The sequence below is a fragment of the Trachypithecus francoisi genome, unplaced genomic scaffold (genome assembly GCF_009764315.1).
Source record: "Trachypithecus francoisi isolate TF-2019V2 unplaced genomic scaffold, Tfra_2.0 Lachesis_group9, whole genome shotgun sequence".
Classification (NCBI taxonomy): Eukaryota; Metazoa; Chordata; class Mammalia; order Primates; family Cercopithecidae; genus Trachypithecus; species Trachypithecus francoisi.
In genome coordinates, this window is record NW_022681474.1 from 39,079,290 (window position 1) to 39,093,193 (window position 13,904).

The 13,904-nt window shown below is 43.9% G+C and overlaps 1 long non-coding RNA gene across 1 annotated transcript; it reads left to right on the forward strand.

Moving 5' to 3' along the window:
* Positions 1-1,161: 1,161 nt before the first annotated feature.
* On the forward strand, positions 1,162-10,139 carry LOC117082571. Its single transcript, XR_004436679.1, has 2 exons — positions 1,162-1,229; positions 10,071-10,139. It is a non-coding gene; the product is annotated as an uncharacterized LOC117082571 (long non-coding RNA).
* The last annotated feature ends 3,765 nt before the right edge of the window (positions 10,140-13,904 follow it).

A 13,904-nucleotide genomic window follows, 5' to 3' on the forward strand; every position in this document is an offset into this window, starting at 1 on the left:
CAATTCTTTAAAAACTAAGGGCAGGAGCCAGGCATGATGGCTCAGGCCTGTAAACCTAGCACTTTGGGAGGCTGAGGTGGGCAGATTTCTTGAGCTCAGGAGTTTGAGACCAGCCTGGGCAACATGGTAAAAAGGGTTAGATGTGGTGGCTGACACCTGTAATCCCAGCACTTTGGAAGGCCAAGGCAGGAGGTTTAAGTCCAGGAGTTCAAGACTAGTCTGGTTAACATAGATGAGACCCTATCTCTATAAACAGCTTAAAAATTAGCTGGGCATGGTGGCATGCATCTGTAGTCCCAGCATCTTGGTAGGCTGAGGTGGGAAGATATTTGAACCCAAGAGGTTGGGGCTACAGTGAACCATGATCACGAGAACTAAACAGATATTTGTGCACCAATATTCATAGCAGCATTATTTACAATAGCCAAAAGGTGGAAGCAACCAGAGTGTCTATCAACAGACGAATGGACAAACAAAATGTGATATATTGATATACTGGAATATTATTCAGCTGTAAAAATGAATGATATTCTGAGACATGCTACAACATGAATGAACCTTGAGAACATTATGCTAAGTGAAATAAGCCTGTCACAAAAAGACAAATACTGCCCACTTATATGGGGTACCTAGAGTAGTTAAATTCATAGAGATAGAAAGTAGAATGGGATTGCCAGGGCTCAGGGGAGAGAGAACTAGGAAGCTAATCTTTGATGGGTATGGGGTTTTTAATTAGAGAAGATGAAAAATTTCTAGGGATGGAAGGCAGTAATGGTAGCACAACAATATGAATGTACTCAATGCCTGTACATTTGAAACTGGTTGAAATGAGTCATACAAATATACACTTAGAAGACACAAGACCTGCCCGGGCCTGGTGGCTCACGCCTGTTATCCCAGCACTTTGGGAGGCGGAGGCCAGCAGATCATGAAGTTCAAGATCAGCCTGGCCAATATGGTGAAACCCTGTCTCTACCAAAAACACACACACACACACACATGCACACACGAAGACACAAGACCACCGGGCATGATGACCTATGCCTGTAATTCCAGCACTTTAGGAGGTGGAGGCGGGTGGATCACTTGAAGGAGTTCGAGACCAGCCTGACCAACATGGAGAAACCCGGTCTCTACTAAAAATACATACCTAGTGGGCCATGGTGGTGCATGCCTGTAATCCCATCTACTTGGGAGGCTGAGGCAGGAGAATCGCTTGAACCCGGGAGGTGGAAGTTGTGGTATGCCAAGATCAAACCATTGCGCTTCACCCTGGGCAATAAGAGGAAAACTCGGTCTCAAAAAAAAAAAAAAAGGCCAGGCACGGTGGCTCACACCTGTAATCCCACCACTTTGGGAGGCCAAGGCGGGCAGATCATGAGGTCAGGAGTTCAAGACCAGCCTGGCCAACATAGTGAAACCCCATCTCTACTAAAAATACAAAAATTAGCCAGGCATAGTGGTGCATGCCTCTAGTCCCAGTTACTTTGGAGGTTGAGGCAGGATAATCGTTTGAAGCAGAGGTTGTGGTGAGCCAAGATCATGACACTGCACTCCAGCCTGGGAAACAGAGTGAGACTCCATCTCAAAAAATAAATAAATAAATAAATAAAAATAAGTAGTTAATGCAATGGATAGCTCAATTAAATGTATTAAATTATCACATATACCCCAAAAATATGTACATGTAATACGTATCAATAAAGAAGTAGATAGGCCAGGCACGGTGGCTCACGCTTGTAATCCCAGCACTTTGAGAAGCCAAGGCAGGTGAATCACTTGAGGCTAGTTCAATACCAGCCTAGCCAACATGGCGAAACCCCATCTCTACTAAAAATACAAAAAATTAACCAAGTATGGTGGCATGCACCTGTAGTCCCAGCTACTTAGGAGGCTAAGGCGCAAGAATTGCTTGAACCTGGGAGGCAGAGGTTGCAGTGAGCCAAGATCATGTCACTGTACTCCAGCCTGAATGACAGAATGAGACTTTGCTCAAAATAAAAAAAAAAAAGAAATTTTAAAAAGTTAAAATGGTAGATGTTCTGTTATGTATATTTTACCACAACAAGAAAAGATAAAATGTTAAATAAAAGCAGCAACTGAAGATAATTTATCTCTAGTACATCCATCTTTCAGGCTGAAATGAAAGAACAGGTGACACTACCTCAAATCCACATGAAGTGAAGAGCATTGGAAAAGGTAACTAAATAAAGGCAAATATAAAAAACGGTATACATGTATGTTTTGTTTGTGACTCTTTTCTCCTGTCTTACTTCAGACAACTGCATAAAGCACTAATATAAAACATGAAATATATATTGAGGGTCATATATTCTATAAACTTGCATTTGCTTGTCAATAATAGTACAAAGGAAGGTCGAGGGAATGGTCCTTTATAGGAGCAAGTTTTGTACACTATTGAAACTAAATTGGCATGGTTCCAAACTATTGTTTTAAGTTAAGATGTTAATTGCAATCTCCAGGGAACCACTAAGAAAATAACTAAAAATATACAGTAAAAGAATGACAAGGCAATAACTATAGTATGCTAGAAAATATCTACTTAACAGAAAAGAAGGCAGTAATGGAGTATTAAATAAGACTTAAAATATATTTTAAAATAGCAAAATGGCAGATATATATCCTATGTTATCAGTAATTAAATGTAAATGGACTAAACACTTCAACCAATAGGCAGAGATTTTCAGAATGGAATTTTTTTTTTTTTTTTTTTTGAGACAGAGTCTCACTGTGTCGCCCAGGCTGGAGTGCAGTGGCACGATCTCGGCTCACTGCAAGCTCCGCCTCCCGGGTTCACGCCATTCTCCTGCCTCAGCCTCCCGATTAGCTGGGACTACAGGTGCCCACCACCACGCCCGGCTAATTTTTTGTATTTTTTAGTAGAGAAGGGGTTTCACTGTATTAGCCAGGATGGTCTCGATCTCCTGAACTCGTGATCCACCCGCCTCGGCCTCCCAGAATGCTGGGATTACAGGCATGAGCCACCGCGCCCGGCCAGAATGGATTTAAAAAATAAAACTACGTGCTATTTACAAGAGACAAAATTCAGATTCAAAGACACAAATAGAGTTAAAAGACTAGAGATGGTCCAGGTGTGGTGGTTCATGCCTGTAATCCCAGCCCTTTGGGAGGCCAAGACAGGCAGATTGCTTGAGCCCAGGAGTTCAAGACCAGCCTGGGCAACACGATGAAACCCTGTCTCTACAAAAAATACAAAAATTGGCCAGGCAAGATGGTGTGTGCCTGTAGTCTTAGCTACTCAAGAGGCTGAGGCAGGAGGATTCATTGAGCCCAGGAGTTGGAGGCTGCAGTGAGCTCTGATTACATCACTGCACTCCAGTCTGGGTGACAGAGGGAGATTCCATCTCTAAAAAAAAAAAGAATTGAAGACAATAGAATTGAACCTTTCAGCTTTGCCAAGTCTCATGATTTTTTCATTTGTCTCAGATCAGTTTTTTAAAACAAAACATGAAAGATTTATCGTAATCTATCCCACTCACTCCCAATAGCCAGAGATAATTTGGTGTTGGCCATTCCCTTATGTTTTTATACTTTTACTATATATAATATATTTTTTTACTATATATAATATATAATACTATATATTGTATTTGTAATTATACTTTATATTATATATTATATTATAAAATATATTATATTTGTGGGCCGGATACGGTGGCTCACGCCTGTAATCTCAGCACTTTGGGAGGCCAAGGCGGGTGTATCACGAGGTCAGGAGTTTAAGACCAGCCTAGCCAACATGGTGAAACCCTGTCTCTACTAAAAATATAAAAATTAGCTGGACGTGGTGGCAGGTGCCTGTAGTTTCAGCTACTTGGGAGGCTGAGGCAGAGAATTGCTTGGACCTGGAAGGCAGAGGTTGCAGTGAGCCGAGATCGCGCCACTGTACTCCAAAGTGAGACTCCATCTCAAGAAAAAAAAAAATATATATTAAATATTTGTAATTATACTATATAAAATACTATATAGTATATATATTTTACATATAGTAAAAGTTTTTTATACTTTATATGTAGTAAAAGTATAAAAACATAAGGGGGCCGGGCATAATGGCTCACACCTGTAATCCCAGCACTTTGAAAGGCCAAGGCGGGTGGATTACCTGAGGTTAAGAGTTCAAGACCAGCCTGGTCAACATGGTGCAACCCTGTCTCTACTAAAATTACAAAAGTTAGCCAGGCGTAGTGGCATGTGCCTGTAGTCCCAGCTACTTGGGAGGCTGAGGCAGGAGAATAGCTTGAACCTAGGAGGCGGAGGTTGCAGTGAGCTGAGAAGGTACCACTGCACTCCAGCTTGGACAACAGACTAAGACTCCATCTCAAAAATAAGTAAGTAAATAAATAAATTTAAAAAAATAAGGGAATGGTTATATATAAACATATATATGTTATTGTTTTACATCTTAAAACTTTACATAGATGATATCATGCCGTAAACATCCTTCTGCAACATGATTTATCTGGTTAACATTATGATTTTGAGATTTAGTCATGTTTGTTCACTCTGAGCATTTGGAATGCAACAATAAACAAAGCTGAAAAAGATCCCTGCCTTCATTGAAAGGAGATCAGGCTAGAAAAAAAGGAAAACCGGACCAGGTAAGTGAGCTAGTGACCATCAAGAGAAGGAGCCTTTGCGACTATGATCAAAGTGTGTGTCAGGAAATGTCAGAAAAATAATTGGGTAGGTGGGGGTGGGTTAGGGGATGTTGACCACAGAGAGGGTTGTAGGCCATTGTGAGGATTTTGTTTTCACTGAAATGAAATGCAGAGTTTTGAGCAGAGTAGAGATATGACCTGACTTACATTTTTGAAATGCTGATACATGTAGCTCTGGTTCACTAATTTTAACTTTTGCATAGTGTTCTATTGTAGGATCATACATTGAAGTATTGATTCATTCTCCTATTAGTGGTCAATTATTTCCATATTCATTATATATAACGCTGCAGTGGACACTTTTGTATTTGTCCTTTAGGGCACTTGTGGGAGAATTTTCCTAAGAAGGGAATCTTTGGATTGGAGGGTATGTGCCTTTTTAATATTATTTGTAATAACTATTATTACTAATTATTAGTAATATTATTAGTAATAACTGATAATTGCCAAACTGCTCTAGAAAGAGGATGTCCCACTTTGCACTGGCACCAGCATTTACAGAAGTTTCATTTGCTGCCTAGCCTCACCAGCCCTTTTTTTTTTGAGACAGGGTCTCGCTCTGTCACCCTGGCTGGAGTGCAGTGGCGTGATCTTGGCTCACTGCAACCTCCTACCTCCCAGGTTCAAGTAATTCTCCTGTCTCAACCTCCCAAGTAGCTGGAATTACAGGCTCGCACCACCATGCCCGGCTAATTTTTATATTTTTAGTAGAGACGGGGTTTTGCCATGTTGGCCAGGCTGGTCTCAAACTCATGACCTCAAGTGATTTCAATCCCAGCGCTTTGGGAGGCCAAGGTGGGCAGATCACTTGGGGTCAGGAGTTCAAGACCAGCCTGACCAATATGGTGAAACCCCGTCTCTACAGGTGCCTGTGGCAGGCACCTGTAATTCCAACTGCTCGGGAGGCTGAGGCAGGAGAATTGCTTGAACCAGGAGGCGGAGGTTGCAATGAGCCAAGATCGCGCCACTGCACTCCAGCCTAGGCGATAAAGTAGCGAGGCTCCTTTACAATAAAAAACAAACAAAAACAAAACCAAAGTGCTGGGATTACAGGCTTGAGCCACCGGCCCGCCCCTCACCAGACCTTGAAATAGCTCTTTGTGGTTTTAATTTGCATTTCCCCATCCCTGGTAAAGTTGAGCACCTTTATCTTGTGTATTTGTGGTTTGGCCTTTTCTTCTCTGATTGCCTCTTGATGTTCTTTATCATTATTCTATGGAGCTATTTCTCCACCATCCCCCTTTTTTTGGAGACAGAGTCCTCCTCTGTCTCATAGGCTAGAGTGCAGTGGTGTAATCTCTGCTTACGGCAACCTCCATCTCCCAGGTTCAAGCAGTTCTAATGTTTCATCCTCCCTAGTAGTTGGGCTTACAAGCCTGTGCTACCACGCCTGACTAAGCCTGGCTAATTTTTGTATTTTTAGTAGAGACAGGGTTTTGCCATGTTGGCCAAGCTGGTCTTGAACTATTTCTCACTTTAAAAAAAAAAAAAAATTTTTGGCCGGGCGCGGTGGCTCACGCCTGTAATCCCAGCACTTTGGGAGGCCGAGGCGGCGGATCACAAGTCAGGAGATCGAGACCATGGTGAAACCCCGTCTCTACTAAAAATACAAAAAAATTAGCCGGGTGCGGTTGCGGGCGCCTGTAGTCCCAGCTACTCAGAGGCTGAGCAGGAGAATGGCGTGAACCCGGGAGGCGGAGCTTGCAGTGAGCGAGATCCGGCCACAGCACTCCAGCCTGGGCGGCAGAGCGAGACTCCGCCTCAAAAAAAAAAAATAAAATAAAAAAAAAAATAAAAAAAAAAATAAAAAATAAAAAAAAATTTTTTTTTTTTTAAGACGGGAGCTCTGTTGCCCAGGCTGGAGTGCAATGGCACGATCTCAGCTCACTGCAACCTCCCTTTCCCTGGTTCAAGCGATCCTCCCACCTTAGCCTCTTGAGTAGCTGCGATTACAAGTGTGCACCACCACGCCTGACTAATTTTTGTCTTTTTTTTTTTTTTTTTCCTTTTTGTGGAGAACGGGGTCTCGCTGTATTACCCAGGCAGGTCTCGAACTCCTGGGCTCAAGCTATCCTCCCGCCTCTGCCTCCCTGAGAGCTGGGATTACAGGCGTGAGCCACCGCGCCTGGCTAATTTTTGTATTTTTAGTAGAGACAGGGTTTCACCAAGTTGGCCAGGCTAGTCTTGAACTGCTGGCCTCAAGTGATCCACTCCCCTTGGATTTCCCAAAGTGCTGGGATTTCAGGCATGAGCCACCTCACCCAGCCTAAAAGTTGATTTTTAGAAGTTCTGTGTATATTCTAGACACTGATATTTTGTTAATTATACACAATCCGTTGTTGATTATATGTAATACAAACATCTCCCCTTCTCTGGCTTGTCTTTTTTTTTTTTTGAGACGGAGTCTCACCCTATTGCCCAGGCTCAAGCGCAATGGCACAATCTCGGTTCACTGCATCCTCTGCTTCCCGGGTTCAAGCAATTCTGTCTCAGCCTCCCAAGTAGCTGGGACTACAGGCGTGCATCACCACGCCTGGCTAATTTTTGTATTTTTAACAGATATGGGGTTTCACCATGTTGGCCAGGCTGGTCTTGAACTCCTGGCCTCAAATGATCCACCTGCCTTGGTCTCCCAAAGCGCTGGGATTGCAAGCGTGAGCCACCGTGCCCGGCCGTCTTCATTTTTTAAAACTGACATATTTTATTGCACAGAACCCTTCCTTTTTTTATGCCGTTGAATATTTGAATCTTTTTCTTTCAAGGCTTGTGATTTTTGCGTTTTGTTTAAGAAATGTTCCTCTACATCAAGGTCATAACATTTTCTCATATTCATTCTTCCTTTAAACTTGTTAATACGATCAATCTGGATTATGTCGAGAGGGAAGGGGAAGTCTGATCTGTCTCTTTAGAGGTGGCTTTGCATATCTTACTGGGATTCTTTGGTGTTGACTTCATGGCTTAACTCTGTAGATAGTCCTATTCTCCTTATTTACAGGTTGCAAGGAAAGCTTTATTGAAATGTCCAAATCCTAGGCAGATTTTTATTTAATGGACCAGTGGTAGGACCCAAGCACTTGCAGCTTTATTTGAAACCCAGGTGAAAGAGGTTTCCTTTTAAATTATTGATAGTGCTGAAGCCATCTTCTCAGGTGTCCGGCAACTTGAAAATGAACCTACTCTTTGTTGGCTGGTGATTGAGCCTCGCTCTGCCTTGGTTCCTCTTTGGTAAAAGTGGATGGCCAAAGTCCCTCCTGGGAAATGGGGAGTCCCATGATGAGTGCGATGACTCTCACATATAAAAGTTTAGCCTGCCTTGCATGCGTCAGGCACTCAGTAAACGGTGGACCTTCCTTAACCCCTGAGGTCCCAAGCTCTGGGTTGAGCCAGCCCTGCCTCCCTCCTAGACCGTCTCTCACTGTGCCCTGAACTTGGGCAAGTCCCATTACCCCTCACAGCCTCAGTGTCATCATCTGTAAACTCATTAATTTGCTGGCTGGGCACAGTGGTTCACATCTATAATCCCAGCACTTTGGGAGGCTGAGGCTGGAGGATTGCTTGAGCCCAGGGGTTTGAGACCAGCCTGGGCAACATAATGAGACGCTATCTCTACAAAAAACTTTAAAAAATTAGCAAAGTGTGGTGGTGCACATCTGTAGTCCCAGCCACTGCAGAAGGTGAAGTGGAAGGATCACTTGAACCCAGGAGGTCAAGGCTGCAATGAGCCATGACTGCGCCACTGCAGTCCAGCCTGGGTGACAGAGTGAGACCCTGTCGCAAAACAAACAAACAAACAAACAGTCATTGCATTACAAGGTTGTTGTAAGGATTGAAGTGGCATATAAATGCCCAGGACAGTGCCAGAATGCAGTATCACTACAAGAGACTGTGGAAGCTGAGCAGTTGTGTTTTTAATTCTGGAGAATCTGAAAGATTCCTGGGGCATCTCCCATGTTTTTTCCCAATGCCTAGAACAGTATTGGACATTCTGTAAAGGTTTGGTAAATCCATGTTCTTTCCATTGCAGGACACAATTCTCACAATCCATCAGTGTCTCCAAAGAACCTACAAAACTGGAAAAATATTTTCGATCATTTTATTTAACAGGTGTTTATACAGGGCTTACAGGTCAGGCCCTACTGTAAGTGCTTTATATTAACTCATTTAATCTTCATAACAACTCTACGAGGTAGATACTATTATTATTATCATTTTACAGATGAAGAACTGAGATGAGGAGCAGCCCTGGACTGAGTGAACTGAAGCCTCTGGATGTGTTACATTCAGGATGGTGGAACAAGACCCCTGGGAAGAAGGTAATTCAAACCCTGGTTCTTCCGGATGCTTTCTGTTTCAGATGGGGGAAACCTTTGGAATTGAAAGTCAATTCAAACTGAGCAATATAGTTGTAACTTTTGTATTTTAAAACGATCCTACCACAGCATCCCCATTTGGATGGTTACTATCAAAAAAATAAAAACAGGGTTGGGCATGGTGGCTCTCCTGCAGATGCAGGAGAATCGCTTGGGACCAAGAGTTCAAGACCAGCCTGGGCAACAGGGCCAGGCCCTGTCTCAATTTAAAAATCTATAAATATATATATTTTTTTAAAAAAAGAAAAACTTGAAAAAAAAGAATAAAAATTAGCTGGGTGTAGTGACGCGTGCCTGTGGTCTCACATACTTGGGAGGCTGAGGTGGGAGGATCACTTGAGGCAGGGAGGTTGAGGCTGCCGTAAGCTGTGATCATGCCACTGCACTCCAGCACTCCAGACCGAGTGTTAAAGCGAAACCCTGCCTTAAAAAAAAAAAAAAATTTTTTTTTGGTAAAAATATAATACCTGGGCCGGGCGCAGTGATTCACGTCTGTAATCCCAGCACTTTGGAAGGCCAAGGTGGGCAGATCACTTAAGGCCAGGAGTTTGAGACCAGCCTGGCCAACATGGTGAAACCCCCTCTGTACTAAAAATACAAAACTTAGCCGGGCGTGGTGGCGGGTGTCTGTAATCCCAGGTACTTGGGAGGCTGGGGTAGGAGAATCACTTGAACCCGGGTGGCAGAGGTTGCAGTAGGCAGAGGTTACAGTGAGCCGAGATCACGCCACTGCTCTCCAGCCTGACTGACAGAGTGAGACTCTGTCTCAAAAAAATAAATAAAAAATGGCCAGGCGCAGTGGCTCATGCCTGTAATCCCAGCACTTTGGGAGGCAGAGGCGGAGGGATCACCTAAGGTCTGGAGTTCAAGATCAGCCTGACCAACATGGAGAAACCCCGTCTCTACTAAAAATACAAAATTTAGACAGGTGTGGTGGCATATCCCTGTAATCCCAGTTTACTCGGGAGGCTGAGACGGGAGAATCGCTTGAACCAGGGAGGTGGAGGTTGCGGTGAGCCGAGATTGCACTATTGCACTCCAGCCTGGGCAATGAAAGCGAAACTCTGTCTCAAAAAATGAATGAATGAATGAATAAATAAATAAATAACGTGGTCTGGCGCAGAGGCTCACATCTGTAATCCCAGCACTTTGGGAGGCCGAGGCGGGCAGACCACGAGGTCAGCAGTTCGAGACCAGTCTGACAAACACGGTGAAACCCCGTCTCTACTAAAAATACAAAAATTAGCCGGGCATGCTGGTGCGCGCCTGTAATCCCAGCTACTCAGGGGGCTGAGGCAGGAGAATGGCTTAAACCCAGGAGGAGGAGGTTGCAGTGAGCCAAGATCACACCACTGCACTCCATCCTGGGCAACAACTCTGTCTCAAAAAAAAAAAAAAAAAAAAACAAAGTAATACCTGAATTCCTATACTTCTCAGTATGTACAGTAATATTAACCTAAATTATTCCCTGAATAAGACCTCAATTCAAAAAAAACACAAAAGCATGACCAGGTATAGTGACTCACGTGAGCCTGTAATCCTACCACTTTGGGAAGATGAGACAGGCAGATCACTTGAGGCCAGGAGTTTGAGACCACCCTGGCCAACGTGGCAAAACCCCGTCTCTACTAAAAATACAGAAATTAGCCAGGCATTGTGGTGTATGCCTGTAATCCCAGCTACTTGGGAGGCTGAGGCACCAGAATCACTTGAATCTGGGAGTTAGAGGGTGCAGTGAGCTGAGATCACGCCACTACACTCCAGCCTGGGTGATAGAGGGAGACCCTGTCTCAAAAAAAAAAAAAAAAAATTGCATAAGCTAAATCAAATCATAAGGAAACATTGGACAAACCCAAACTAAAGGGAATTCTACAAAACGACTCGCCTGAAATCTTTAAAAACATCAAGTTCATAAAGAGTAGGAAAGCCTGAGGAATTCTTCCAGATTAAGAAGGAAATTAAGCAAACAGGACAAATAAATGCACCATGTGATCCTGGACCAGCTCCTGGTCTGGAAATGAGAAAGCTATAAAGGCCTTTAATTGGACAATTAGTGAAATTTGAATATGAATTTCAGCTTAGATAACAGCAATTTAACAATGTTAAATTTTCTGCATTTGATAATTGTACAGTGATTATTTAAGAGGATGTCCTTCGTGTTAGCAGTGAAGATGGAAATATTTAAGGGTAAAAATTTATGATTTGCTCTCAAATGTTCATTTAAACTATAATTTTAGGCTGGGCACAGTGGTTCATGCCTGTAATCCCAATACTTTGGGAGGCCGAGGTGGGCAGATCACCTGAGATCAGGAGTTTGAGACCAGCCTAGTCAACATGGTGAAACCCCATCTCTACTAAAAAATACAAAAATTGGCCAGGTGCGGTGGCTCACACCTGTAATCCCATCACTTTGGGAGCCCGAGGCGGGCGGATCATGGGGTCAGGAGTTCGAGACCAGTCTGGCCAACATGGTGAAACCACGTCTCTACTAAAAATACAAAAATTAGCCGGATGTGGTGGCACACGCCTGTAATCCCAGCTACTTGGGAGGCTGAGGTAGGAGAATAGCTTGAACCCGGGAGGCAGAGGTTGCAGAGAGCCGAGATCCTGCCACTGCATTCCAGCCTGGGAGAGAGTAAGACTCTGTCTCAAAAAAAACCCAAAAATTACCCGAGCATGGTGGCAGGCACCTGTATACCCAGCTACTCAGGAGGCTGAGGCAGGAGAATCACTTGAACCCAGGAGGTGGAGGTTGCAGTGAGCAGAGATCGTGCCATTGCACTCCAGCCTAGGCAACAAGAGTGAAACTCCATTTCAAAAAAAGAGTAAAAAATAAAAAATAATTTGGTAAGCAGATTGATAAAAAAAGATAATAGCAATATATATTGTATATAGAATGCTAAAGTAAATGCAGCAAAAATACGAAATGGTGAACCTAGGTGAGGTGCGTATGGGAGTTCCTTAAGCTGTTTTTGCAACTTTTCTGTAAATTTGACGTGCTTTTCAAAATAAAAATTTAAAATTAAGAAAGCCCATTAAGATATGTAAAGGAAGGGTAAGGGTGATTGTTGAAAGGGGCTCCATCGAGGACTAACCATGCCGGTAGAGTGGTACTGTATGCCAGAACACAGCCACACTGATGTCCCTCCAGTGCCACACTGATGTCCCTCACTCCTAAAGGGCCTCTTTCGAAGATGATACTGGACCAGGTGCAGTGGCTCCCTCCTGTAATCCCAGCATTTTGGGAGGCTGAGGCAGGCCGATAACCTGAGGTCGGGAGTTCAAGACCAGCCTGACCAACTTGGAGAAACCTTGTTTCTACTAAAAATACAAAATTAGCTGGGCATGGTGGTGCATACCTGTAGTCCCAGCTACTCGGGAGGCTGAGATAGAATGGCTTGAACCCAGGAGGGGGAGGTTGCAGTGAACCAAGATTGCTATTGCACTCCAGCCTGGGCAACAAGATCGAAACTCTGTCTCAAAAAAAATTAGATGATGCCAATGGCTGGGCTCCAAAACGAAATCAGTTTGGGGGACAAGGGTTCACCTTGTACTTTGTCCCAAATTTGCCCCTAAATAGCCAGCAACATATGAGAACATATGAGACCATGTCAGCAATGCCTGGCCTGATCCTCCTCTGTTAGAAGCTGGAAGTTATTCTGTACCTTCTCGCTTTACCTTTTTTTGGTTTGTTTTTTTGTTTCTTGCTGGTGAGGCCAGGAATACTCTAAAGTTTCCATAGATAAGTTAATATTTGCGTAACAATCTGGGCGACCCTGTTCTTTCCTGTTGGAAAGGGACTTTTCTTGGCTCCTGAGAGGATAAGTTGAGGGTCTTTTGAAGCTGCCCAGGCCCTATGGGTGGGGACGTGCCTGTCAGCCCACCAGTGGGGAGCTGGAGCCCAGCGAGTCTCAGGGGTTGGAGGTGTGGCAGTCCAGGAAGAGTGTGTTGAATATGGGGCTAGGAAGTAGGGTTGGGCCCGGCCAAGGTTGGGGGTGAACTTGTCCACACTCACTCATGTACCCTTGAAACCTATTACATAAGGCTAGGGTAATACTTCAAAAATTCACTACATTTTGTCACCAGCTGAACATGACTGTTTCGTGGCAGAACTTGATAGAATACAAGAATGTTTTCTCCTTGTGTACTATGCAGATTTGCCTAGGAGACCAGAAGTTCTTGGCACTCACTTACAAAACGGAAGTGCAGTCGTGAAGTATCTGTTGGGTGCCTGCTGGAGTTCAAATGGTAAACTAGGTCGTCAAGGTTCCTGCCCCTCAAGGAGGTAGAGAGCAAGAAAGGTCAATGGATTGCAACAATAGGTTCTAAGGACAGAAATAGAAATTACCTAGGCCCTAGACAACAGTATTTTGAGTTGAAATTTTTTTCTTGGCCACGCCTGGTGGCTCATGCCTGTAATTCCAGCACTTTGGGAGGCTGAGGTGGGAGTATTGCTTGAGCCCAGGAGTTCTAGACCAGCCTGGGCAACATAGTGATACCTCGTCTCCACTTAAAAATAAATAAATAAAAGAAAAAAGAAAAAATATGTATTTTTTTCTTGATAAAAAAACCTTGGCGGCCGGGCATGGTGGCTCATGCCTGTAATCCCAGCACTTTGGGAGGCTGAGGTGGGCGGATCACCTCAGGTCAGGAGTTCAAGACCAGCCTGTCCAACATGGTGAAACCCCGTCTCTACTAAAAAATACAAAAATTAGCCGGGCATGGTGGCGCATGCCTGTAATCCCAGCTACTTGGAAGACTGAGGCAGGAGTATTGCTTGAACCCGGGAGGCGGAGGTTGCAGTGAGCTGAGATCACGCCACTGCACTCCAGCC